Below are 25,672 nucleotides of genomic sequence, written 5' to 3'. Positions count from 1 at the left end.
CTGATTTTTTTGGCATTAGCAATACTGATGGATTATTGAGCAAATGCTGACCGAGTGAAGGCAGATGCTCCACAGACAGGATCCGTTTTTTTGGAGGTTATTGTTCTGACGGAGCAGAGGAAGGGCAAAATAATCAGTGATGTCAACACAAACTTACTGCTGACACCCTCTCCACTCTGTCAGGGTGGCTCTACTTGCATAAGCGTTTAATAGAACATGTTCTATAGACATCTATGTGGAATCAGTTGACGACTGTGTAAAAGGAGTGGGCTTCTTCTTAGTGCTAACATTGACCTGTAAGGCTGAGTTCATACTTGAGTTATTTGGTTAGTTTTGGCCCTGTGACTGCCCAAATAAGTGAAGTGTGCAGTGATTCTAAGAGCGATGCCTGTCATCTGCATGACATACGGACTCACAGTATTTTTTCACTATCAAAGCAGAATCCCTATGCGTGTTATTGCAAGGAACAGTGTTCTACACCACTATAAAGGCTCTCTCCAGCCAGGAAATAGCAGTTTTTTAATGTAATTTGCAGCAAATTTATTTGGATTAAACCACATTTTTCCCCAAAAGATTGGCAAACCGGTGAATCAAATTTTTTTTAAAATTTGCTCATCTCTAGCTGACATATTCTGCAGCGATAAACGCACATCATCACTTGCTGTCTCCAATGGAGCTTACAATCTAAATTCCCTAGTGTGTGAGGAACCCAGAGCAAATCGGGAGAACATACAAACATAACAAAGTTTAATACTTATATTTAGTGGATGTGGCCTGCTACGATGTTCATGTTCTGCACAGTCATGCTAATGACCTCACGGTTTTGCAGGAAAAAGACATTATTGTAACATCATGCAGCCAATTAACAAGCAATTAGAAAACCCCACCCACTATCTGATGGGGTGGCTTCAGCTGCAGATAGCAGCCATTAAATGGGTAGCTGTCCATAGGCTATGGGGGTCATTTATTAAGAACCTTATACGCCAGTCTTAATAAGCCCTATATCTGGCAGTCCACCGGAGTTATGAAGAGGTGCCATCCAGGTTCCTAGCTGTCTTACAATTAGACCATTTTCTACTCATAAAACAGGCATATAAAATAATGAATGATATGGGAATGTCAGGCCGTCCCCTTCCCTGCCCACGTCACAACCAGTTTTTTAGACCTGGCATGAGAGGGGAAAAGTCCCAGATTGTGGTGCAACTATTTCTGGACAATAAGTGACCCCCTATGTCTATACATATCTTTAAGTTCAACTATACATTTTTTCAGTGAAATTGATATGTCCTTCCAAAACTGAATTGCTCAATGGAATCCTGCAAACTCTGTTTTGATGCTGAACAAATGTATATTTTGCCCATGTGTATTTCTTTCATATTTGCATCATCTTCACCACAGTAAAATTAAGTGATATATTGGTTCCTTTTTTCTTTGCAGTCAAATCATTAACAGTGAAACTTGAGATAACCACACAAAATAACATTGTAAAAAACATCTTGGTCTTCCCAAAGGAGATGGCCAGTGAACGTATGGTTTGATGAAACTGAAAATTTCTTATAGCCATTGTGGTGTAACAACGCTTATAGGAAAGAGCAGTACACTGGGCATGTTGGTCCCAAGGCTAGGAGCTGACCAAGGTAGCGCAACACCAAGCACAAGAGTCCCAAGTTAGGGGCTGAATTGTTCTATGTGATATAGGTAAAGGGGTGGTCTTTTCAAAGACAGGTTTTACAACCCCTGTTATCATCTGGTTTTGGTCAAATTGTATACCTTATACCTTCTGTGAGTGCCATGAAATGGAAGTTCAAGTGCAATGGAAATGGGAATTGTTGTTCAAAGCAATAAACTATGTTAAAACTGTAATTTTTTTAAAGGGTCTTTGATAAACTATAATAATTTCCTGTACATGATATGACTCTTTAAAGATAGGTTAAAGGTTTGCTTACTTTCTCCAATAAGTAACCTCCCCGAGTAAGGGAGGGTACACACTAGCATTAGGGATTATGTTATGGCTTTCCTTTGTAACATAGTTATAACAGAAAATAACGGAATCCATAAGACGGAAGGACGCATCCGCTCTTCTGCCCATAGACTTGTATTATGACTAAGGTTGAGCGAACCCGAACTGTAAAGTTTGGGTTCGTACCGAACTTTAGGATTTTTTGACCCCGAACATTTCAGTAAAAGTTCGGGTTTGAGTTCAGTGTTCGGCGATTTAATGGCGCTTTTTGAAAGGCTGCAGGGCAGCCAATCAACAAGCGTTTAACTCATGTTCCCTTTGAAGCCATCACAGCCATGCCTACTAATTGCATGGTTGTGATTGGCCAGTGCAGTATGTGACCCAGCCTATATATAAGCTGGAGTCACGTAGTGCCACACGTCACTCAGCTCTTACTAGTGTAGGGATAGGATGCTGCTGCTGTGAAGGAGAGAATAGGAAAGAGTCTGATATCACAACTTGTTGTTAACTCTGCAATCTACAGCGATTTTTTTATTTGATTTTTGTGGGTGCAATGCAACATTTTTGTACCCTGCCCTGAGCCCAGTGACACAGAAAAATAAGTTTTATACGTCTGTTAGGTGGGCGTCGGCGGCCATTTTGTGCAACAGCAGTGCACCAGGACTGCATATGTGCCAGGGACAATAATTTAATCCTGTTCTTTTAGTTCAGTGGGCAACATATACCCATTTTCTAAGTGCACCTGCACTGCATATGTGCCAGGGGAAGGGAAAATATTATAGGTAATCTGTCTGTGAGTTAAGGGACCCAGGGGGTGAAATATTCAAAAAAATTTCTGTATACCCCTATGCTGCATATGTGAGTGTAATCAATTCAGTAAATCCATCTGTTTAATTGTGGGTGAAAAAAATCATATTTTTTTTCCATAAAGTAACTTTGCGGCCTGTGCTGCATTTCTGACAGTCCAATAAAACCGTTAAATACTGCTGTTATATTGTTGTTTGAAAAAAAACTCCCTTTTTGTGCTAGATAGTACATTTGCAGCCTGCGCTGCATTTCTGACAGTCCAATACAACCGTTAAATACTGCTGTAATATTGTCGTTTGAAAAAAAACTCACTTTTTGTGCTAGATAGTACATTTGCGGCCTGCGCTGCATTTCTGACAGTCTAATAAAACTGTTAAATACTGCTGTTACATTGTTGGTTGACAAATTCACATTTTTTGTGACTGTGAAGTAATTGTATTAAATTCTTATTAAGTTGTGTGACTTTAATAATTTTTTTATCTTTATGACACCGGCATAGCCTTACTGAACTTAATTGTTGACTATTGGCAGTTACATTGTTGCCTGACATAAACTATCTGTTAGTTTGGTGGGTGAATGCAAAGAATGAGGAGAGCGTCAAATAAGGGACGTGGCCCCGGTTGTGGTGCTACTGGTGGAGGTCCTGTTGCAGGGAGAGGACGTGATCGATCTGTGCCAACTACATGCCCAAGTGAAACACCTTCCTCAGGTGAGAGTAGGCGACAGAACCTTCAGCGTTATTTGGTAGGGCCGAATACGGCTCTAGGAATGGTGAGGCCAGAACAAGTACAGGCGATAGTAGATTGGGTGGCTGACAGTGCCTCTAGTTCCTTAACATTGTCTCCCACCCAGTCCCCTGCTGAAAGATCAGAGTTGGCACCTGCAGCCAATGTCCATCAGTCTTTCACCTCACCCCCTTGCAAATCAGCCAAGCAGCCTGAGCCCCAAGTCATGCAGCAGTCTCTTATGTTTTTTGATGAATCTGCTGGCAGGGTTTCCATGGACCATCCACATAACCCTGCCCCAGAAGTGGAAGAGATTGAATTTACTGATGCCCAACCACTTATGTTTCAGGATGAGGACATGGGAAGACCACCGCAGCAAGTCTCGGATGATGACGAAACACAGGTGTCAACTGCTGCGACTTTCTGCAGTTTGCAGACCGACAAGGAGATAAAGGGGTAAAGAGTGGGTGGAAGATGATGTGGAGGATGATGAGGTACTAGACCCCACATGGAATCAAGGTCATGCGAGTGACGTGTGCAGTTTGGTGGAAGAGGCGGTGGTCGCACAGAGGCACCAGCACAGCAAAAGAGGGAGCAGGGTGAAAAAAAGCATCTGTTACATTCTTTGGTGACATTTTACCATTTTTGCTATGAATAAACCCCTGCTCTGCATAGGTGACAGCGACCTAAATTTAAAAAAATCGTCTGTTACATTCTTAGGTGACATTTTACAATTTTTTGCCGTATACAAAGCCCTGCTCTGCATAGGTGACAGGGACCTAATTTTAGCAAAATTGTCTGTTCCATTGGTGGGGGACATGAACCCAGTTTTACAGTGAATAAACCCCTGCTCTGCATAGGTGACAGGGACCTAAATTTCTAAAATTCGTCTGTTACATTGATGGTTGACATTAGCCCATTTTTGCAGGTGAAAAACCCCTGCTCTGTATTGCTGACAGGGAACTAAATTTAGTAAAAACGTCTGTTACTGATCGGAAGATGCGCGACTACAAGCGCATGCTGGTCGACACGTTGCTGATGGCATTCCCACCTGACAGCTGGGGCTCAGTGGAAGCACAAGGCAAAGGCTGAGGAGGAGGAAAAGGTCGCCAATGCAGCTGGGGCACCACCAGCACCTCAGAAGGCAGGGTTAGCGTGGCCGAAATGTGGAAAAGTTTTGTCAGCATGCCACAACAACCAGCACCACCAGCTGATATGGAACGTCTTAGCAGGAGACAGCAAGCATTTCAACAACATGGTGGAGCAGTATGTGTGCACACGCCTACACTTACTGACTGATGGGTCTGCCCCCTTCAACTTCTGGGTCTCCAAATTGTGCACATGGCCCGAGCTTGCCCTTTACGCCTTGGAGGTGCTGGCCTGCCCTGCAGCCAGTATATTGTCTGAACGTTTGTTTAGCATAGCAGGAGGGGGTTATCACAGACAAGAGCAGCAGCCTGTCCACAGTCAATGTCGACAAGCACACGTTTATTAAAATGAACTAGGCAGGGATGTTACAGGACTTGTCCGTACCGTGTGCAGAATAGACATGTATACCGGCCTCACCCAGCCATTGTTGTACTCCAGCGCACTTTCTCTTTGTTTTATTTTTTATATTTCCCAATGTTTGGGGGTCACCTAAATTTAAACAAAAAATAATAAATAATAAATACCTCCTCCTTCACCGCCGCTTCCAACAACACCGCCACATCCACCGCCTCCTCAACCTCCTACTCCATATGGACCTCCTCCTCCTAGATCAAGATTTTTATTTTTATTTTTTACGTATTTTATGTTATTTTAAGTCATTTCCCTATCTACATTTGTTTGCAGAGCACTTGTCATGCTCTTAACCACATTTTGCTGCCTTTTGCAGCCTTCTAGCCCTTTCCATTACTTTTTTAGAGCCATTTTAGTGCTCCAAAGTTCGGGTCCCCATTGACTTCAATAGAGTTTGTGTTCGGGGTCAAGTTTGGGTCAAGTTCGGGTCCGGAACACAAACTTTTTTGCGAAGTTCGGCCGAACCCGAACATCCAGGTGTCCGCTCAACTCCAATTATGACATAATGCAAAACAGAAACCTTTAAAAGGCATTCCGTTTCTTTCTGTCCTAATAGAAGTCTATGGGAATCAAAACGGATCCGTCTGGGACTTTGTTTTCCATTTTGCATAATGGGACCCAGATGGATTCGTTATGCTTTCCCATAGACTTCTATTAGGATGGAAATCAAACAGAATGCCTTTTAAAGGCTCCCGTTTTGCATTCTGCGTGGACATTCCGTTATTTTCCGTTATAACTATGTTATAACGGAAAGCCATAACGGAATCCCTAATGCTAGTGTGAACCCACCCTAACTATGGAGGATACATACTTCTCAGTTACAGGAAAAATATGACCATTCCTTTTTCTAGAAGGGCACAAGCAATGGAAGAAATGTATTCATTTACTATAGAAAAATAGGCGTAAACAGTTGAAAATATTGACAAATTGTGGAATGTTATTTATGTCACCAAGAAACCACTGTAACCAGACGGTTTTGTAATAAGAGAGCATTTAGGAGGTGATATGGCAGCTAAATGCGGCAGGAGGTACATAGAATACTGAGAATGTTAAATGTAACTTCATGCAAAAATTCCATTAACAAGGAAACTTGGCAGTCGGCACATCTGTGCTTGTAAGAAACACAAACTTGTTTTCTACTTAGGGAGATGACATCACATTTGGACTTCTTTGAAGCTCTAAGACCACCAGGAGGGATCCTCTAAAATCCTGTTATTGTACAAATACTTTTTTCTGTGTTCTGTAATGTTTTTTGTAGAAACATTGCATGAGACTATACAGTATCATACTTTTGCAATAACAGAATACAAACTGTTGTTCAAACAATTATTCATTTTAATATTTGAAATTCAAATAGTAGTGATGGAGAGCAAAGAAATGCAAGTAGCATGGTGCAAATTTTCATGGCTTTTTTTACCGACATCAGAGATGGACACTATAAATAAAAATGTATAAAGAATAGACATCAAGTTATTTTATTGATCCAAACTTGCATTTGAGGCACAGGAGCATCCTTGTTATAAAACCATTTCATGATCATACAATTTGTCGAGCTAAAAACTTTCAGGTACCATATATATAGATACTATACTATAGTTACTGTGTGTATCATTTTAAATATTTGTACATTAACAGCATATTGTTCAGTTACTCAAGTTGGAGATAATTTTAATTAAAAATGTCCTTTTTGTGTCTACATTTCCTATGCAGAACTCATTGGGGAAGATTTATCAAGACCGGCGCTTTCCACAGCAGTCTTGATATCCCCTGCACTAATGGAGGATGCACCTAATTTAATGTGGAGCGCAAATTAGGAGCATCCCCCAGCAGTCTGTGCACCTAAATAGAGCTAAGCTGTCGTACATTTCTGACGTTATTTGCACCAGCAAACTGCCGTAAATGAAAATAAATTTGTTGCTGCTGCTGGCCATGCCTCCTTCCCACCATTTTCACGCTCCCTTTCTAAAAAGTGGTGAGGGCGGCACAAGAAATAGGACATGCGAAAGTTGTTTTAAAAGTTGCAGTTAAAAAGTCGCAGACACATAGGGGGTCATTTATCATTTAAGGCTGTTTTTATGTCAGTTTTAAGTCTGGCTTTGCTTTGTGCGCCTGCACCAAATTTATGAACTGATATACCTTAATGATATATGTGGCGTAAGTGTCAGGCTTGGACTGGCTCACAGGGGAACAGGTGAATATCCCAGTGGGCCTTTAGCCCCCTGCACTAGTGGCACATGTCACAGTAGACTGACATTACTACATACAGATACCAGCCTATGCTTGTATAAAAACTTTATTAGTATAGTATAGGATACTTATTATATTATTTAACAAACAACACAGTTTATCATTATACACACAATGAGTGGCGGGGAAGACTTCTAGACACAGAGGCAGGCCTGCTAGTGTTCTCAATGTCACTACGAGGACCCCCATCATACATCATCTTGTAGTGTCTTGCTACTGCTGCCACTGTGTAAGCAGGTAATATTTACATGTAAAAACACAAAATGCAATCGCACACTGCTAGGGGTTGTGCGGGCTGAAATTTTCCATATTTTTCAATATTTACATGTAGTTTTACAGTGAGCCCCCAAAATAAGTTTTACTGGTGGGCCCTAGGCACCCCAGTTTGACACTGGTGAATGTAATTTGGTTTACACCTTTAGGTGTAAAAGTAGACATGGGGCTTTACTGGCATGTTTTTTTCTGACTTTTACAAAAGTCACACATAGTAAATGAGCCAGAATTCAGGTCTAATCTCACTTTTAGCTCTTAAACATAGAGCTTGTTCATCGGATAATCAAAATCTTTCAACAGTTTTAAAAAAAATCATCATTTGCAGGTGGCAGATCGTGGTGTGTAATCACGATCTGCTGCTGGCAAACAAGCGGACAGCATGGGGACAAGCAATGATATAACAATCAATCCTCCCCATGCTGTGGAGGAGATTGATGCATGTAATAGAAACGGTCTCTTCAGATAGTGAGCAGGCGATTTCCGGGAAGCATCTATTAACAAAACAGAGATTTTTAAAGAGGACCTATTATCTGGCAAAAAATTGTGAACTAAGTATCATGACATATACAGCGGCGCCCAGGGATCCCACTGCACTTACTATTATCCCTGGGCGCCGCTCCGTTCTCCTGCTATGCCCTCCGGTATGTTCGGTCACTGGGTTATAGCAGGTGGAGACTTAGGGGACTTGGTTATAGTAGGAGGAGACTGCCCTTGTTCTCCTCTGCGTTTTTTTCTCCCAGGCTGTGAGCTCTGCGCTGTTATTGGCCGGTGCTACAGCCTAGGAGAAGGAGATGCCCAGGAGAACAAGGGCAGTCTCCGCCTACTATAACCAAGTGACCGAACATACCGGAGGGCATAGCAGGAGAAAGGTGCAGCGCCCAGGGATAATAGTAAGTGCAGTGAGATCCCTGGGTGCCGCTGTATTTATCATGATACTTAGTTCACAATTTTTTGCCAGATGAAAGGTCCTCTTTAAGACTGCAAATTTGGCTTTTTTTCTTTCAGAGCAATAAATTCTAAGCAAGTAATTAAGCAGAATTCAAATAAAACAGACTCCCACTTCCACTACTATACATAGGATGGTGCTGCAGAAACATAGTGGTACCACTCCCAAATAAATTTGTTGTGAAGTTACAGTAATAAAAAACAATCACCATGAAAACTATCCAAATACACTGGCTACATCCCCCAGTCCAAACCTCCACGAGCTATATTTCTAACTAGAACATACTGGATTAAAATTAAACCTCCCCATGGCTTACAACTACTGTAAAAAGGGCAATAAATTACAAAAAAAGAGAATTAAAAAAATACAAATCTGAGGGGTCAGCTGTAGCCTTTGAAGTTTACAAAGGGCTTGATAAAATCTGTAAAAAGGAGATACAATTTGCAAAAATACAAAACGAACAGCAGGTGGCAAAAATATTCTTTAGATATATAAATGCTAAAAAACCAAGGTTTGAACAGGTAGGTTCCCTAAATAATGGTAAAGGGGGGTTAGTCACTGAAGATAAGGAAAAGGCAGAGTTACTAAATGGATTTTTAGCTCTGCATATACAAATAAAGAGAAAGGAGCTGATATCTGTGGTGCTGCAGTGTGAACAAGGCTCTGGGTCCAGATGGATTACACCCAAGAGTTCTTAAAGAGCTCAGCTTAATTATTGATGTGCCCCTGTTTATAATTTTTTTAGATTTTCTAGGTACTGGTACAGTGCCAAGTGATTGGCGCAAGGCAAATGTGGTGCCCATATTTAAAAAAGGATCTAGGTCCTCCTCAGGTAATTATAGACCAGTTAGTTTAACTTCTGTTGTGGGAAAAATGTTTAAAGAACTCTTAAGGGACTATATACTGGACTATGTGAATGAAAATAATATCATAAGTAGAGTTGAGCGAACACCTGGATGTTCGGGTTCGAGAAGTTCGGCCGAACATCCCGGAAATGTTCGGGTTCGGGATCCGAACCCGATCCGAACTTCGTCCCGAACCCGAACCCCATTGAAGTCAATGGGGACCCGAACTTTTCGGCACTAAAAAGGCTGTAAAACAGCCCAGGAAAGAGCTAGAGGGCTGCAAAAGGCAGCAACATGTAGGTAAATCCCCTGCAAACAAATGTGGATAGGGAAATGAATTAAATTAAAAATTAAATAAATAAAAATTAACCAAAATCAATTGGAGAGAGGTTCCATAGCAGAGAATCTGGCTTCCCGTCACCCACCACTGGAACAGTCCATTCTCAGATATTTAGGCCCCGGCACCCAGGCAGAGGAGAGAGGTCCCGTAACAGAGAATCTGTCTTCATGTCAGCAGAGAATTAGTCTGCATGTCATAGCAGAGAATGAGGCTTCACGTCAGCCACCACTGCAACAGTCCATTGGCATATATTTAGGCCCAGCACACACACAGGCAGAGGAGAGAGGTCCCGTAACAGAGAATCTGTCTTCATGTCAGCAGAGAATTAGTCTGCATGTCATAGCAGAGAATGAGGCTTCACGTCAGCCACCACTGCAACAGTCCATTGGCATATATTTAGGCCCAGCACACACACAGGCAGAGGAGAGAGGTCCCGTAACAGAGAATCTGGCTTCATGTCAGCAGAGAATCAGTCTGCATGTCATAGCAGAGAATGAGGCTTCACGTCAGCCACCACTGCAACAGTCCATTGGCATATATTTAGGCCCAGCACACACACAGGCAGAGGAGAGAGGTCCCGTAACAGAGGATCTGGCTTCATGTCAGCAGAGAATCAGTCTGCATGTCATAGCAGAGAATCAGGCTTCACGTCAGCCACCACTGCAACAGTCCATTGTCATAAATTTAGGCCCAGCACCCAGGCAGAGGAGAGAGGTCCCGTAACAGACAATCTGGCTTCATGTCAGCAGAGAATTAGTCTGCATGTCATAGCAGAGAATGAGGCTTCACGTCAGCCACCACTGCAACAGTCCATTGGCATATATTTAGGCCTAGCACACAGGCAGAGGAGAGAGGTCCCGTAACAGACAATCTGGCTTCATGTCAGCAGAGAATCAGTCTGCATGTCATAGCAGAGAATGAGGCTTCACGTCACCCACCACTGCAACAGTCCATTGGCATATATTTAGGCCTAGCACACAGGCAGAGCAGAGAGGTCCCGTAACAGACAATCTGGCTTCATGACAGCAGAGAATCAGTCTGCATGTCATAGCAGAGAATGAGGCTTCACGTCACCCACCACTGCAACAGTCCATTGGCATATATTTAGGCCTAGCACACAGGCAGAGCAGAGAGGTCCCGTAACAGACAATCTGGCTTCATGACAGCAGAGAATCAGTCTGCATGTCATAGCAGAGAATGAGGCTTCACGTCACCCACCACTGCAACAGTCCATTGGCATATATTTAGGCCTAGCACACAGGCAGAGCAGAGAGGTCCCGTAACAGACGATCTGGCTTCATGTCAGCAGAGAATCAGTCTGCATGTCATAGCAGAGAATGAGGCTTCACGTCAGCCACCACTGCAACAGTCCATTGGCATATATTTAGGCCCAGCACCCAGGCAGAGGAGGGAGGTCCCGTAACAGAGAATCTGTCTTCATGTCAGCAGAGAATTAGTCTGCATGTCATAGCAGAGAATGAGGCTTCACGTCAGCCACCACTGCAACAGTCCATTGGCATATATTTAGGCCCAGCACACACACAGGCAGAGGAGAGAGGTCCCGTAACAGAGAATCTGTCTTCATGTCAGCAGAGAATTAGTCTGCATGTCATAGCAGAGAATCAGGCTTCACGTCACCCACCACTGCAACAGTCCATTGGCATATATTTAGGCCCAGCACCCAGGCAGAGGAGGGAGGTCCCGTAACAGAGAATCTGTCTTCATGTCAGCAGAGAATTAGTCTGCATGTCATAGCAGAGAATGAGGCTTCACGTCAGCCACCACTGCAACAGTCCATTGGCATATATTTAGGCCCAGCACACACACAGGCAGAGGAGAGAGGTCCCGTAACAGAGAATCTGTCTTCATGTCAGCAGAGAATTAGTCTGCATGTCATAGCAGAGAATGAGGCTTCACGTCAGCCACCACTGCAACAGTCCATTGGCATATATTTAGGCCCAGCACACACACAGGCAGAGGAGAGAGGTCCCGTAACAGACAATCTGGCTTCATGTCAGCAGAGAATTAGTCTGCATGTCATAGCAGAGAATGAGGCTTCACGTCACCCACCACTGCAACAGTCCATTGGCATATATTTAGGCCCAGCACCCAGGCAGAGGAGGGAGGTCCCGTAACAGAGAATCTGTCTTCATGTCAGCAGAGAATTAGTCTGCATGTCATAGCAGAGAATGAGGCTTCACGTCACCCACCACTGCAACAGTCCATTGGCATATATTTAGGCCTAGCACACAGGCAGAGCAGAGAGGTCCCGTAACAGACAATCTGGCTTCATGACAGCAGAGAATCAGTCTGCATGTCATAGCAGAGAATGAGGCTTCACGTCACCCACCACTGCAACAGTCCATTGTCATAAATTTAGGCCCAGCACCCAGGCAGAGGAGAGAGGTCCCGTAACAGACAATCTGGCTTCATGTCAGCAGAGAATTAGTCTGCATGTCATAGCAGAGAATCAGGCTTCATGTCAGCCACCACTGCAACAGTCCATTGGCATATATTTAGGCCTAGCACACAGGCAGAGGAGAGGTTCATTCAACTTTGGGTAGCATCGCAATATAATGGTAAAATGAAAATAAAAATAGGATTGAATGAGGAAGTGCCCTGGAGTCCAATAATATATGGTTATGGGGAGGTAGTTAATGTCTAATCTGGACAAGGGACGGACAGGTCCTGTGGGATCCATGCCTGGTTCATTTTTATGAACGTCAGCTTGTCCACATTGGCTGTAGACAGGCGGCTGCGTTTGTCTGTAATGACGCCCCCTGCCGTGCTGAATACACGTTCAGACAAAACGCTGGCTGCCGGGCAGGCCAGCACCTCCAAGGCATAAAAGGCTAGCTCTGGCCACGTGGACAATTTAGAGACCCAGAAGTTGAATGGGGCCGAACCATCAGTCAGTACGTGGAGGGGTGTGCACACGTACTGTTCCACCATGTTAGTGAAATGTTGCCTCCTGCTAACACGTTGCGTATCAGGTGGTGGTGCAGTTAGCTGTGGCGTGTTGACAAAAGTTTTCCACATCTCTGCCATGCTAACCCTGCCCTCAGAGGAGCTGGCCGTGACACAGCTGCCTTGGCGACCTCTTGCTCCTCCTCTGCCTTGGCCTTGGGCTTCCACTTGTTCCCCTGTGACATTTGGGAATGCTCTCAGTAGCGCGTCTACCAACGTGCGCTTGTACTCGCGCATCTTCCTATCACGCTCCAGTGCAGGAAGTAAGGTGGGCACATTGTCTTTGTAGCGTGGATCCAGCAGGGTGGCAACCCAGTAGTCCGCACAGGTTAAAATGTGGGCAACTCTGCTGTCGTTGCGCAGGCACTGCAGCATGTAGTCGCTCATGTGTGCCAGGCTGCCCAGGGATAAGGACAAGCTGTCCTCTGTGGGAGGCGTATCGTCATCGTCCTGCCTTTCCCCCCAGCCACGCACCAGTGATGGACCCGAGCTGCGTTGGGTGCCACCCCGCTGTGACCATGCTTCATCCTCATCCTCCTCCACCTCCTCCTCATCCTCGTCCTCCTCGTCCTCCAGTAGTGGGCCCTGGCTGGCCACATTTGTACCTGGCCTCTGCTGTTGCCAAAAACCTCCCTCTGAGTCACTTCGAAGAGACTGGCCTGAAAGTGCTAAAAATGACCCCTCTTCCTCCTCCTCCTCCTCCTCCTCCTGGGCCACCTCCTCTTCCATCATCGCCCTAAGTGTTTTCTCAAGGAGACATAGAAGTGGTATTGTAACGCTGATAACGGTGTCATCGCCACTGGCCATGTTGGTGGAGTACTCGAAACAGCGCAACAGGGCACACAGGTCTCGCATGGAGGCCCAGTCATTGGTGGTGAAGTGGTGCTGTTCTGTAGTGCGACTGACCCGTGCGTGCTGCAGCTGAAACTCCACTATGGCCTGCTGCTGCTCGCACAGTCTGTCCAGCATGTGCAAGGTGGAGTTCCACCTGGTGGGCACGTCGCATATGAGGCGGTGAGCGGGAAGGCCGAAGTTACGCTGTAGCGCAGACAGGCGAGCAGCAGCAGGATGTGAACGCCGGAAGCGCGAACAGACGGCCCGCACTTTATGCAGCAGCTCTGACATGTCGGGGTAGTTGTGAATGAACTTCTGCACCACCAAATTCAGCACATGCGCCAAGCAAGGGATGTGCGTCAAATTGGCTAGTCCCAGAGCTGCAACGAGATTTCGCCCATTATCACACACCACCAGGCCGGGCTTGAGGCTCACCGGCAGCAACCACTCGTCGGTCTGTTGTTCTATACCCCGCCACAACTCCTGTGCGGTGTGGGGCCTGTCCCCCAAACATATGAGTTTCAGAATGGCCTGCTGACGTTTACCCCGGGCTGTGCTGAAGTTGGTGGTGAAGGTGTGTGGCTGACTGGATGAGCAGGTGGAAGAAGAGGAGGAGGAAGCCGAGAAGGAGGAGGTGGCAACAGGAGGCAAAGAATGTTGCCCTGCGATCCTTGGCGGCGGAAGGACGTGCGCCAAACAGCTCTCCGCCTGGGGCCCAGCTGCCACTACATTTACCCAGTGTGCAGTTAGGGAGATATAGCGTCCCTGGCCGTGCTTACTGGTCCACGTATCTGTGGTTAGGTGGACCTTGCCACAGATGGCGTTGCGCAGTGCACACTTGATTTTATCGGATACTTGGTTGTGCAGGGAAGGCACGGCTCTCTTGGAGAAGTAGTGCCGGCTGGGAACAACATACTGTGGGACAGCAAGCGACATGAGCTGTTTGAAGCTGTCTGTGTCCACCAGCCTAAATGACAGCATTTCATAGGCCAGTAGTTTAGAAATGCTGGCATTCAGGGCCAGGGATCGAGGGTGGCTAGGTGGGAATTTACGCTTTCTATCAAATGTTTGTGAGATGGAGAGCTGAACGCTGGCGTGTGACATGGTTGAGACGCTTGGTGACGGAGGTGGTGGTGGTGGTGTTGGTGGTACATCCCCTGTTTGCTGGGCGGCAGGTGCCAACGTTCCTCCAGAGGCGGAGGAAGAGGCCGAGGCGGCAGCAGCAGAATAGGCCGAGGCGGCAGCAGCAGAAGAGGTAGCAGGGGGAGCCTGAGTGACTTCCTTGGTTTTAAGGTGTTTACTCCACTGCAGTTCATGCTTTGCATGCAGGTGCCTGGTCATGCAGGTTGTGCTCAGGTTCAGAACGTTAATGCCTCGCTTCAGGCTCTGATGGCACAGCGTGCAAACCACTCGGGTCTTGTCGTCAGCACATTGTTTGAAGAAGTGCCATGCCAGGGAACTCCTTGAAGCTGCCTTTGGGGTGCTCGGTCCCAGATGGCGGCGGTCAGTAGCAGGCGGAGTCTCTTGGCGGCGGGTGTTCTGCTTTTGCCCACTGCTCCCTCTTTTGCTACGCTGTTGGCTCGGTCTCACCACTGCCTCTTCCTCCGAACTGTGAAAGTCAGTGGCACGACCTTCATTCCATGTGGGGTCTAGGACCTCATCGTCCCCTGCATCGTCTTCCACCCAGTCTTGATCCCTGACCTCCTGTTCAGTCTGCACACTGCAGAAAGACGCAGCAGTTGGCACCTGTGTTTCGTCATCATCAGAGACATGCTGAGGTGGTATTCCCATGTCCTCATCATCAGGAAACATAAGTGGTTGTGCGTCAGTGCATTCTATGTCTTTCACCGCTGGGGAAGGGCTAGGTGGATGCCCTTGGGAAACCCTGCCAGCGGAGTCTTCAAACAGCATAAGAGACTGCTGCATAACTTGAGGCTGAGACAGTTTCCCTGGTATGCATGGGGGTGATGTGACAGACTGATGGGGTTGGTTTTCAGGCGCCATCTGTGCGCTTTCTGCAGAAGACTGGGTGGGAGATAATGTGAACGTGCTGGATCCACTGTCGGCCACCCAATTGACTAATGCCTGTACCTGCTCAGGCCTTACCATCCTTAGAACGGCATTGGGCCCCACCATATATCGCTGTAAATTCTGGCGGCTACTGGGACCTGAGGTAGTTGGTACACTAGGACGTGTGGATGTGGCAGAACGGCCACGTCCTCTCCCAGCACCAGAGGGTCCACTAACACCACCACGACCATGTCCACGTCCGCGTCCCTTACTAGATGTTTTTCTCATTGTTATGGTTCACCACAACAACAAATATATTATTTGGCCCAATGTATTGTATTCAAATTCAGCGGGATATAAATTTGAGGCCTAGTATTTAGGCGCTGGGTGACCGGTATGGATTTAGTGACAGAATTAGACTTGGAAATGCACAGAAGCGTGTGTGTGAAGTTATTCTGAATGACCCTATGTGCACCTTCAATATGATCTACCCTTTTAGGGATAGATTTCAAATAGCTCTGATATAGCAGAAACGACTAAATTATGAAATTGCTAAATTGGGAATTGTATTTCAACCCAGAACAAAAAATGTGCTTTGACGGACACTAAATAACTTTCCCAGCCACAACAGGACAGCGGTAACGAGAGATTTAGCGGGATATAAATTTGAGGCCTAGTATTTAGGCGCTGGGTGACAGGTATGGGTTTAGTGACAGAATTAGATTTGGAAATGCACAGTAGCGGGTGTGTGAAGTTATTCTGAATGACCCTATGTGCACCTTGAATATTATATACCCTTTTAGGGATAGATTTCAAATAGCTCTGATATAGCAGAAACCACTAAATTATGAAATTGCTAAATTGGGAATTGTATTTCAACCCAGAACAAGAAATGTGCTTGAACGGACACTAAATAACTCGCCCAGCTACAGCACTAGGGACAGATTTAGCTGGATATAAATTTGAGGCCTAGTATTTAGGCGCTGGGTGACCGGTATGGATTTAGTGACAGAATTAGACTTGGAAATGCACAGAAGCGTGTGTGTGAAGTTATTCTGAATGACCCTATGTGCACCTTGAATATTATATACCCTTTTAGGGATAGATTTCAAATAGCTCTGATATAGCAGAAACCACTAAATTATGAAATTGCTAAATTGGGAATTGTATTTCAACCCAGAACAAGAAATGTGCTTGAACGGACACTAAATAACTCGCCCAGCTACAGCACTAAGGACAGATTTAGCGGGATATAAATTTGAGGCCTAGTATTTAGGCGCTGGGTGACAGGTATGGGTTTAGTGCCAGAATTAGACTTGGAAATACACAGTAGCGGGTGTGTGTGAAGTTATTCTGAATGACCCAATGTGCACCTTGAATATTATATACCCTTTTAGGGATAGATTTCAAATAGCTCTGATATAGCAGAAACCACTAAATTATGAAATTGCTAAATTGGGAATTGTATTTCAACCCAGAACAAGAAATGTGCTTGAACGGACACTAAATAACTCGCCCAGCTACAGCACTAAGGACAGATTTAGCGGGATATAAATTTGAGACCTAGTATTTAGGCGCTGGGTGACAGGTATGGGTTTAGTGCCAGAATTAGACTTGGAAATACACAGTAGCGGGTGTGTGTGAAGTTATTCTGAATGACCCAATGTGCACCTTGAATATTATATACCCTTTTAGGGATAGATTTCAAATAGCTCTGATATAGCAGAAACCACTAAATTATGAAATTGCTAAATTGGGAATTGTATTTCAACCCAGAACAAGAAATGTGCTTGAACGGACACTAAATAACTCGCCCAGCTACAGCACTAAGGACAGATTTAGCGGGATATAAATTTGAGGCCTAGTATTTAGGCGCTGGGTGACAGGTATGGGTTTAGTGCCAGAATTAGACTTGGAAATACACAGTAGCGGGTGTGTGTGAAGTTATTCTGAATGACCCAATGTGCACCTTGAATATTATATACCCTTTTAGGGATAGATTTCAAATAGCTCTGATATAGCAGAAACCACTAAATTATGAAATTGCTAAATTGGGAATTGTATTTCAACCCAGAACAAGAAATGTGCTTGAACGGACACTAAATAACTCGCCCAGCTACAGCACTAAGGACAGATTTAGCGGGATATAAATTTGAGGCCTAGTATTTAGGCGCTGGGTGACAGGTATGGGTTTAGTGCCAGAATTAGACTTGGAAATACACAGTAGCGGGTGTGTGTGAAGTTATTCTGAATGACCCAATGTGCACCTTGAATATTATATACCCTTTTAGGGATAGATTTCAAATAGCTCTGATATAGCAGAAACCACTAAATTATGAAATTGCTAAATTGGGAATTGTATTTCAACCCAGAACAAGAAATGTGCTTGAACGGACACTAAATAACTCGCCCAGCTACAGCACTAAGGACAGATTTAGCGGGATATAAATTTGAGGCCTAGTATTTAGGCGCTGGGTGACAGGTATGGGTTTAGTGCCAGAATTAGACTTGGAAATACACAGTAGCGGGTGTGTGTGAAGTTATTCTGAATGACCCAATGTGCACCTTGAATATTATATACCCTTTTAGGGATAGATTTCAAATAGCTCTGATATAGCAGAAACCACTAAATTATGAAATTGCTAAATTGGGAATTGTATTTCAACCCAGAACAAGAAATGTGCTTGAACGGACACTAAATAACTCGCCCAGCTACAGCACTAAGGACAGATTTAGCGGGATATAAATTTGAGGCCTAGTATTTAGGCGCTGGGTGACAGGTATGGGTTTAGTGCCAGAATTAGACTTGGAAATACACAGTAGCGGGTGTGTGTGAAGTTATTCTGAATGACCCAATGTGCACCTTGAATATTATATACCCTTTTAGGGATAGATTTCAAATAGCTCTGATATAGCAGAAACCACTAAATTATGAAATTGCTAAATTGGGAATTGTATTTCAACCCAGAACAAGAAATGTGCTTGAACGGACACTAAATAACTCGCCCAGCTACAGCACTAGGGACAGATTTAGCTGGATATAAATTTGAGGCCTAGTATTTAGGCGCTGCGTGACAGGTATGGGTTTAGTGACAGAATTAGACTTGGAAATACACAGTAGCGGGTGTGTGTGAAGTTATTCTGAATGACCCAATGTGCACCTTGAATATTATATACCCTTTTAGGGATAGATTTCAAATAGCTCTGATATAGCAGAAACCACTAAATTATGAAATTGCTAAATTGGGAATTGTATTTCAACCCAGAACAAGAAATGTGCTTGAACGGACACTAAATAACTCGCCCAGCTACAGCACTAGGGACAGATTTAGCTGGATATAAATTTGAGGCCTAGTATTTAGGCGCTGGGTGACCTGTATGGATTTAGTGACAGAATTAGACTGGGATATGGCCAAAAAATAAACAGACTATTGCTGGTTAAATGCACTTGGTGTGACAGCTTCACCCTGATGTAGGCTTTAGCCAAAAAACAACCACACCATTGAGGGTTAAATGCACTTGGTGACAGGCGCAGCTTGCCCCTGATTTAGTATATGGCCAAAAAATGAACAGACTATTGCTGGTTAAATGCACTTGGTGTGACAGCTTCACCCTGATGTAGGCTTTAGCCAAAAAACAACCACACCATTGAGGGTTAAATGCACTTGGTGACAGGCGCAGCTTGCCCCTGATTTTGTATATGGCCAAAAAATGAACAGACTATTGCTGGTTAAATGCACTTGGTGTGACAGCTTCACCCTGATGTAGGCTTTAGCCAAAAAACAACCACACCATTGAGGGTTAAATGCACTTGGTCGCAGCTTGTGCTGGCGCACCACAAGACACAAAATGGCCGCCGATCACCCCAGAAAAATGTGACTGACAAACGGTCTGTGCAGCCTAAAAACAGTGAGCAATTGAGGATCAGCAGCTCAATGATCCACAGCTGCAGATCGATCAGTTAATCAAGTCCTTTGGAGGAGTTAATCTGCCTAATCTCGCCCTACTGTCGCAGCCGCAACCTCTCCCTGCGCTAATCAGAGCAGAGTGACGGGCGGCGCTATGTGACTCCAGCTTAAATAGAGGCTGGGTCACATGGTGCTCTGGCCAATCACAGCCATGCCAATAGTAGGCATGGCTGTGATGGCCTCTTGGGGCAAGTAGTATGACGCTTGTTGATTGGCTGCTTTGCAGCCTTTCAAAAAGCGCCAAGAAAGCGTCACAAAAGCGCGAAGAAAGCGACGAACACCGAACCCGAACCCGGACTTTTACGAAAATGTCCGGGTTCGGGTCCGTGTCACGGACACCCCAAAATTCGGTACGAACCCGAACTATACAGTTCGAGTTCGCTCATCCCTAATCATAAGTGATAACCAACATGGGTTTTCCAAGGACAGAAGTTGTCAGACTAACCTGATTTGTTTTTATGAGGAGGTGAGTAGAAGTCTGGACAGAGGGGCGGCTGTTTCTGGATTTTGCAAAGGCTTTTGATACTGTCCCTCATGGACATTTAATAGGTACATTAAGGTCTATAGGCTTTCAAAGTATAGTTTGTAATTGGATTGAAAACTGGCTGAAGGACCTATTCAGAATAGTCCGGGGTTATAAGTGGTGTACCCCAAGGTTCAGTGCTGGGTCCTCTATTATTTAATATATTTATTAATTATATTGAGGATGGGATTATGGGATTAATAGCACCATTTCTGTTTTTGCAGATGACACTAAGCTACATAGTACTGTGCAGTGCATGGAAGATGTTCATAAAATACAAGCTGATTTAACACTCTCTCTGAGTGATGGAGCATCAACTTGGCAAATGAGGTTCAATGTGGATAAATGTAAAATTATGCATCTTGGTAGTAGTGTTGAGCGCGAATATTCAAACCGCAAATTTTAATCTCAAATATTGCCACTGCGAATATTTAGAATATAGTGCTATATATTCGTATTCACGAATAGTGTTGATCTCGAATATTCTAATGTTGAATTTATCGCAAATTCATCACGACTATCAGCACTTAGCAACATTCCTTGCAACCAATAGGAAAGTTGCCTACCCCTTAGTGTTGATCGTGAATATTCTAAGCGCTAATTTTTATTGTGAATTTATCGTGAATATTCGGACAAGAATTTGAGAAATATAGCAAATTTGAATATTGCCTATGTCGCTCATCACTATTTGGTAGTAATAATCTCTGTGCTTCATATGTCCTAGGGAATGTAACACTGGGAGAGTCACTTAAAGAGAAGGATTTGGATGTCCTTGTGGATGGTAGATTAAATAACAGCATACAATGTCAATCAGCTGCTTCTAAGGCTACCAGGATATTGTCATGCATTAAACAATCCATGGACTCACAGGGCAGGGATGTAATACTACCACTTTAAAAAGCATTGGTGCGGCCTCATCTGGAATATGCAGTTCAGTTCTGGGCATCAGTCCATAGAAAGGATGCCCTGGAGCTAGAGAGAGAGAGCAAAGGAGAGTAACTAAACTGATAAGGGGCATGGTTAAAAGTGGTCTGTCCTCTTGAAACACGTAGGTCTTGCTTATGCTTTTACTTTTTTTCATCTTCCTTGATTTGATAAAGGAAGCCTATCACTGCATTCACTAAGTGAAGTCAGAGAGGCAGGTGCCATTTGGCAACTTTTGCTGTACAGTCGAATAACACTAGAGCTGGACACACCACCACTCTGCACCCAGTGTGGTTGGACTCTTGATGCTTGATTCACATCAGGATCATTTACTAGCACCTATATCAGGTGTGACAATTATAGATGAGCGAATCGAAGCTGGCGAAGTCAAATTCGCTCCGAATTTCAGGAAAAAATTTAATTCAGAACGAATGCGAATTTCCTCACTGTTCGTGGTAACGAATCGCAATTTTTCCTACCATGGCAGCTACAATGGCTGCTGCACGTGTTAGGATATGGAGCAAAGAACTCTGGGAAGGCGGAATGACCCATAATGCCATGCATGCAGCCAATCAGCAGCCAACCAGCCCGGTGATGTCACAGCCCTATAAATACGGCGGCCATCTTAGATTCTGCCATTCACCATTGTACTTTGTTCAGGGACAGACGTTTATGCAGGCGCTAGGGAGAGTGAAAGAAAACCCCATTGTGAAAACAAAAGCATTTTATTAGTGCATGATAAGGATAGGGAGGAATCAATTAACATCATCTAAGTGCAGGGACAGATGTTGCAGGGCCTAGAGAGAGTCATACAGAAAACATCATTGGGAAAAAATACGATTTACAAGTGCAGGGAAAGATTATTTGGGGATCCAAATAGCCATTATACAGCTCTGTCATTCCAGCAATTTGTTGTAGGGGTGCAAGTGTTATGTTGAAAAGCCTTTAGTGGATTATATTTGTGGAAAAAGAGAAATATATACTCTGTTCACTTCTGCAGCTATATATGGTGAAAGCGTTTAGTGCCCTATTATAGTACAATACGAGAAAAATAGACGCTGTTCACATTTGGTGTTACTTGCGGTAAAAATATTTATTGTCAGTTCAGTAGAATACGAGAAAAATAGACTCTGTTCAGATTTGGTGTTATTTGTGGTAAAAACATTTAGGCTGGTTTTACACGGACTTTGCAGGAAAAGGTGCGGATGCGTTGCGGGTAAATGCGCGATTTTATTTGTAGACGCTGTACACATTTGGTGTTATTTGCGCTAAAAGTGTTTCTTTTCATACTTCTAGAGAAAAAGAGAAAAATACTCGCCGTTCACATTTGGTGTTATTTGCGCTAAAAGCGCAATTAAAAAAATTAACTCACTGAGTCAACTTGATCGCGTAGTTGCGGATCTCTGTCTTCTTCTGTAATGTTGGGCTTCTGTAATGTGTTAATTATTTTATTTTTAAGCATTTCAGTTGGCAGTGAGTAATACTTAAAGGGGCTGTCTCATCATGGACAATGGGGGCATATCTCTAGGACCAGCATCTATATAGAGAACGGAGCCCTGCAAGGTGATGGCTGGAGGACTCTAGAAGCATGTGCGGTCCCCGCTCCCATTCATTTCTATGAGGCCAACGGAAATAGCTGAGCCAGCACTCAGCTTTTTTCGCCGGCCCCATAGAAAACAAATGGAGGGCGGCTGCGCCTGCACCTATAAGACAATGGGGGCACATCCTAGTGATATGCGCCTATTGTCCATGATGAGACAACCCCTTTAATCATAGACCCAAAAAGTTATATTTTTTCCATTGACTTTTTTTTTTCCAGAACATAAACTGTACCTTTATGTGTGAAATGCCTTTCAGTCTCCAAGCATAAATATACATAATATCAGTGCACGCAAATGATAAAAATTCCAGTTTAAACTACAGTAAGTGAATTCTGCAAACAGTGTTGAAAAATATTTTGAAAGGAAAATGTAAAAAAACCTTTACTGCACACAATAGTTATGTTTTTCGTAAATTATTGATCTTCACAGTTCATTCCTCAGATTCCAAGTGCATCACTCTGCAGTATGCATTTAGTAAAGGGACACTAAACATAGAAAATAAATAATAAAGAATTATTCTCCTAATATCTTTGCCTTTAGCCAATTAAAACTGAGAAATATATGTATTTTCTCTGTGTGTCCCAGGAGCTTAACCATGTCATCCCTCCAAATTACTGTCCTAAATCTAGCTGTAAGAAAACTGGCTGAAGCAGGAGTCTCCTTCTTTTTCCATGTTCTTAGTAGGATAGCACATTTTTAAACCCAACCCTTTTGGCTAAACTCCACTCATCATCTATATCCCACCTGGAAATGTTCTCTAAGGGCTGTTTCACACGAGCGGATGCCGTGCGTGACATCCGCTGCGTGAATGACAGCCAAGACCCGATGCAGACAGCAGAAGCACGGAGCAGTAACATGATTGATAATGCTCCGTGCCTCTCTGTGATCTCTATACTATCACAGTGAGATAAAGTTGTCAATGTGATTTCGTAGTAAAGAGATCACAGAGAGGCATGGAGCATTATCAGTCATGTTACTGCTCCGTGCTTCTACAGTCTGCATCGGGTCTTGGCTGTAATTCACGCAGCGGATGTCACGCACGGCATCCGCTCGTGTGAAACAGCCCTAAGAGATTTCAGACTGTTTGTTTCTGGAACATGCAAAAAATACTTGCAGACTAGCAAACAGTTGTGGGCATCTTTATCTCCTTGTTTCATTATTTTTCTAGGCTGAGTGATTATTAAAATGATATGCTGGGTTCAAGTTTATTTTTTGCTTACCTACACTGATATATTTCCGTTTAAGTTTTCTTTTTTTGCTAAATTTTGTTTGCCAGCAAAATAGTAAGAATATGTTTTATATTTATCATGTTAATCGATGCATTAAACTGAAGCATGAAAATGGTAACACAGCTAGAAGTCTGTGCTGGATAAAGTGAAGGGTATCATCACATAAATAAGATGCCTAAGCAAGTCATAGAGTGTGTGTTTATCAGCCACTGTTATTGAAAACTAACGGCAAACCGTGTCAAATGGATCAACGGTTAATTAAAATTGAATGATGTCTGGAAAATGATGTGTGCCAGAAGCAATATATGTAATTCATACTTCAGATTCCAATATACCTGTCACTAGTACTTATGCTGTCCTTACAGCAAATTGGCTGAAATAATTGTTTTCTCATGTGCCGGGTACTTGAGGACACATCTCTGTGTCTTGATGTCTGAATATCAAATGCCGAAGAGGGTTGAAAACAAAATGGTTATTCAGCATTGAGCAGCGTATGAACCCACATCTTTCCAGCTGTTGATGAATGCCTGCAGAGCATGGTTTGAAGCTTTAATTTAACAATACCTGGAGAGCCAAAAAAAAGGATAAGCCTGATGTTGAGTAATGTCATTTTATGAATGAGCAAACAGCCTGGAAAACCAAAGATTGCATTTAATTGTATGAAATCAATTTATCTTCTGCTTTCAGAATTTAAGAAAATTAAGCTGCAGAGACATTTATCTCTTTACAGTGTGGTAGACGTAAAGGACGCCAAGACAGGATTTGCTAATTGGGGATCCAAATGTGAAATGCATTATAGAAATAGCATGGTTCCATAGGAAGCATTCACAGTTTTATGAACATCTTTATGTACTCCCACCTGTTTTTTCCTTCAGTTGTTAAATTAATCATAAGCATAAGGATGATTTAGATTTGTTTTGTCTTAGGTTTTGTCTGTAATGACTGAACAGTCTTGTTGAAAACGTGCAGGCAACAATCATTCATTTCCTCTTGATCCTCTATAGTTTATTAGAATTTATTAAAGGGGTTGTCCACTTTATTTATATTGATGACCTATCTTCATAATAGGTAATCACTAATCAGTATTTGATCTGACTCCCGGCAGCCCCGGTGTTTAAAGGGAAGACAGGGCTCGTGCAAACGTTGCCTTCTCTTCTCTATTTACCTGCTCGCTGGATCTTTTTCAGTGGTGGGTAGGTGTAATTACAAGTATGGTGTCTCCACTCACTTCTACGGGAAGGCTCTGTAGTATTCACTTGAACAGATGGAGCCGTCCCATAAAAGTGAATGGGGATACCATACTTGTAATAACACCTGCTCACCGCCGCAATTGCTGAGGTCGAGCAGGTAAACAGAGCAGAGAAGGCAGTGACCCCTTCAAACAGCTGTTTGGTTGCATGCCTGGAGTCAGACTCTCGCCAATCTGATATTGATGACTAGAGATGAGCGAATCGAAGTTAACAAAGTGAAATTCGATCCAAATTTCATATAAAATTCTATTTGAACCGAAGTAGAATTCCCTCCCGCTTCGTAGTAACGAATCACATTTTTTGCTAAAATGGCTGCTGCACATGTTAGGATATGGAGCAAAGAACTCTGGGAATGAAGGATCACCCACAATGCCATGCATGCAGCCAATCAGCAGCCAGCTAGCCCCTGTGATGTCACAGCCCTATAAATAGTCTCAACCATCTTGGATTCAGCGATTTTACAGTGTACTTAGTGCAGGGAGAGATGTCAGCAGGCTCTATGGACAGTGCTAGGAATGACTTTATTGTGCTGAAAAAACAATTTAGAAGTTCAGGGAAAGATTGTTCATAGTGTAGGAACAGGATAGGGAGGCATTATCTACACAGGAAAGGGAGAACAGGGTCCAGTAGGGGAGTGTGAAACCTGGGCAATAGGAGCGATTA

This window comes from Bufo gargarizans, chromosome 5, assembly GCF_014858855.1.
Source record: "Bufo gargarizans isolate SCDJY-AF-19 chromosome 5, ASM1485885v1, whole genome shotgun sequence".
Taxonomy (NCBI): domain Eukaryota; kingdom Metazoa; phylum Chordata; class Amphibia; order Anura; family Bufonidae; genus Bufo; species Bufo gargarizans.
Note: the sequence above shows the minus strand (reverse complement) of the source record.